This window comes from Labeo rohita, unplaced genomic scaffold (assembly GCF_022985175.1).
Source record: "Labeo rohita strain BAU-BD-2019 unplaced genomic scaffold, IGBB_LRoh.1.0 scaffold_1638, whole genome shotgun sequence".
Classification (NCBI taxonomy): Eukaryota; Metazoa; Chordata; class Actinopteri; order Cypriniformes; family Cyprinidae; genus Labeo; species Labeo rohita.
In genome coordinates, this window is record NW_026127822.1 from 1 (window position 1) to 4139 (window position 4139).

Below are 4139 nucleotides of genomic sequence, written 5' to 3' on the forward strand. Positions count from 1 at the left end.
TGGTAAGGTTGCATTATACTTGCCAGCGATCTCCAGGAGTTCGCGTCAAATACATTATATATTAATAAACATTAACTTCAGATACCAGTCAACAATCGCAGGCAGTTTGTGTCAAATTAAAACATTTTCTTTTTATATAAAATAACTTGAAAAGTGTGTCAGAACTTTGGTGTCAAAAACATAAATTTCATATTTTTGGTAAGGTTGCATTATACTTGCCAGCGATCTCCAGGAGTCCGCGTCAAATACATTATATATTAATAAACATTAACTTCAGATACCAGTCAACAATCGCAGGCAGTTTGTGTCAAATTAAAACATTTTCTTTTTATATAAAATAACTTGAAAAGTGTGTCAGGGCTTTGGTGTCAAAAAAATAAATTTCATATTTTTGGTAAGGTTGCATTATACTTGCCAGCGATCTCCAGGAGTTCGCGTCAAATACATTATATATTAATAAACATTAACTTCAGATACCAGTCAACAATCGCAAGCAGTTTGTGTCAAATTAAAACATTTTCTTTTTATATAAAATAACTTGAAAAGTGTGTCAGGGGTTTGGTGTTAAAAAAAAAAATACATATTTTTGGTAAGGTTGCATTATACTTGCCAGCGATCTCCAGGAGTTCACGTCAAATACATTATATATTAATAAACATTAACTTCAGATACCAGTCAACAATCGCAGGCAGTTTGTGTCAAATTAAAACATTTTCTTTTTATATAAAATAACTTGAAAAGTGTGTCAGGGCTTTTTTAAAAAAAAAAAAAAAAAAAAAATTTCATATTTTTGGTAAGGTTGCATTATACTACTGCCAGCCAGCGATCTCCAGGAGTTCGCGTCAAATACATTATATATTAATAAACATTAACTTCAGATACCAGTCAACAATCGCAGGCAGTTTGTGTCAAATTAAAACATTTTTTCTTTTTATATAAAATAACTTGAAAAGTGTGTCAGGGCTTTGGTGTCAAAAAAATAAATTTCATATTTTTGGTAAGGTTGCATTATACTTGCCAGCGATCTCCAGGAGTTCGCGTCAAATACATTATATATTAATAAACATTAACTTCAGATACCAGTCAACAATCGCAGGCAGTTTTTGTCAAATTAAAACATTTTCTTTTTATATAAAATAACTTGAAAAGTGTGTCAGGGCTTTGTCAAAAAAAAAAAATAAATTTCATATTTTTGGTAAGGTTGCATTATACTTGCCAGCGATCTCCAGGAGTTCGCGTCAAATACATTATATATTAATAAACATTAACTTCAGATACCAGTCAACAATCGCAGGCAGTTTGTGTCAAATTAAAACATTTCTTTTTATATAAAATAACTTGAAAAGTGTGTCAGGGCTTTGGTGTCAAAAAAATAAATTTCATATTTTTGGTAAGGTTGCATTATACTTGCCAGCGATCTCCAGGAGTTCGCGTCAAATACATTATATATTAATAAACATTAACTTCAGATACCAGTCAACAATCGCAGGCAGTTTGTGTCAAATTAAAACATTTTCTTTTTATATAAAATAACTTGAAAAGTGTGTCAGAACTTTGGTGTCAAAAAAATAAATTTCATATTTTTGGTAAGGTTGCATTATACTTGCCAGCGATCTCCAGGACTCCGCGTCAAATACATTATATATTAATAAACATTAACTTCAGATACCAGTCAACAATCGCAGGCAGTTTGTGTCAAATTAAAACATTTTCTTTTTATATAAAATAACTTGAAAAGTGTGTCAGAACTTTGGTGTCAAAAAAATAAATTTCATATTTTTGGTAAGGTTGCATTATACTTGCCAGCGATCTCCAGGTCCGCGTCAAATACATTATATATTAATAAACATTAACTTCAGATACCAGTCAACAATCGCAGGCAGTTTGTGTCAAATTAAAACATTTTTTTTTTTTATATAAAATAACTTGAAAAGTGTGTCAGAACTTTGGTGTCAAAAAAAAAAATAAATTTCATATTTTTGGTAAGGTTGCATTATACTTGCCAGCGATCTCCAGGAGTTCGCGTCAAATACATTATATATTAATAAACATTAACTTCAGATACCAGTCAACAATCGCAGGCAGTTTGTGTCAAATTAAAACATTTTCTTTTTATATAAAATAACTTGAAAAGTGTGTCAGGGCTTTGGTGTCAAAAAAATAAATTTCATATTTTTGGTAAGGTTGCATTATACTTGCCAGCGATCTCCAGGAGTTCGTCAAATACATTATATATTAATAAACATTAACTTCAGATACCAGTCAACAATCGCAGGCAGTTTGTGTCAAATTAAAACATTTTCTTTTTATATAAAATAACTTGAAAAGTGTGTCAGGGGTTTGGTGTTTAAAAAAAATACATATTTTTGGTAAGGTTGCATTATACTTGCCAGCGATCTCCAGGAGTTCGCGTCAAATACATTATATATTAATAAACATTAACTTCAGATACCAGTCAACAATCGCAGGCAGTTTGTGTCAAATTAAAACATTTTCTTTTTATATAAAATAACTTGAAAAGTGTGTCAGGGCTTTGGTGTTAAAAAAAAAAAAAAAAAAATAAATTACATATTTTTGGTAAGGTTGCATTATACTTGCCAGCGATCTCCAGGAGTTCGCGTCAAATACATTATATATTAATAAACATTAACTTCAGATACCAGTCAACAATCGCAGGCAGTTTTTGGCAAATTAGTATTGTGTCAATTAAAATATAAAATAATTTATATTAATAATATAAAATCAAATTAAAACATTTTCTTTTTATATAAAATAACTTGAAAAGTGTGTCAGGGCTTTGGTGTCAAAAAATAAATTTCATATTTTTTTTGGTAAGGTTGCATTATACTTGCCAGCGATCTCCAGGAGTTCGCGTCAAATACATTATATATAAAATAAATAAACATTAACTTCAGATACCAGTCAACAATCGCAGGCAGTTTGTGTCAAATTAAAACATTTTAAAACATTTTTTTTATATAAAATAACTTGAATATGTGTCAGGGCTTTGGTGTCAAAAACATAAATTTTATATTTTTGGTAAGGTTGTATTATACTTGCCATCGATCTCCAGGAGTTCGCGTCAAATACATTATATATTAATAAACATTAACTTCAGATACCAGTGAACGATCGCAGGCAGTTAGTGTTAAATTAAATCATTTTCCTTTTATATAAAATAACTTGAATATGTGTCAGGGCTTTGGTGTCAAAAACATAAATTTTATATTTTTGGTAAGGTTGTATTATACTTGCCATCGATCTCCAGGAGTTCGCGTCAAATACATTATATATTAATAAACATTAACTTCAGATACCAGTCAACAATCGCAGGCAGTTTGTGTCAAATTAAAACATTTTCTTTTTATATAAAATAACTTGAAAAGTGTGTCAGGGCTTTGGTGTCAAAAAAATAAATTTCATATTTTTGGTGAGGTTGCATTATACTTGCCAGCGATCTCCAGGAGTTCGCGTCAAATACATTATATATTAATAAACATTAACTTCAGATACCAGTCAACAATCGCAAGCAGTTTGTGTCAAATTAAAACATTTTCTTTTTATATAAAATAACTTGAAAAGTGTGTCAGGGGTTTGGTGTAAAAAAAAAAAAATAAATTTCATATTTTTGGTAAGGTTGCATTATACTTGCCAGCGATCTCCAGGAGTTCGCGTCAAATACATTATATATTAATAAACATTAACTTCAGATACCAGTCAACAATCGCAGGCAGTTTGTGTCAAATTAAAACATTTTCTTTTTATATAAAATAACTTGAAAAGTGTGTCAGAACTTTGGTGTCAAAAAAATAAATTTCATATTTTTGGTAAGGTTGCATTATACTTGCCAGCGATCTCCAGGAGTTCGCGTCAAATACATTATATATTAATAAACATTAACTTCAGATACCAGTCAACAATCGCAGGCAGTTTGTGTCAAATTAAAACATTTTCTTTTTATATAAAATAACTTGAAAAGTGTGTCAGGGCTTTGGTGTCAAAAAATAAATTTCATATTTTTGGTAAGGTTGCATTATACTTGCCAGCGATCTCCAGGAGTTCGCGTCAAATACATTATATATTAATAAACATTAACTTCAGATACCAGTCAACAATCGCAGGCAGTTTGTGTCAAATTA

At 30.1% G+C, this 4139-nt stretch overlaps 1 long non-coding RNA gene across 4 annotated transcripts in view; it reads left to right on the top strand.

The window, feature by feature from the left end:
* The first annotated feature begins 1327 nt into the window (after window positions 1-1327).
* The window catches only part of LOC127158677 (uncharacterized), a 15588-nt gene continuing 12776 nt past the window's right edge, over window positions 1328-4139 (top strand). For 2 of the 4 annotated variants that reach the window (XR_007826235.1, XR_007826238.1), the window contains exons 1-2: window positions 1328-1816; window positions 3074-3435. This is a non-coding gene — a long non-coding RNA (uncharacterized LOC127158677). The remainder of the gene's footprint in view (window positions 1817-3073; window positions 3436-4139) is intronic. The other 2 variants (XR_007826236.1, XR_007826237.1) reach the window with 2 other exon arrangements.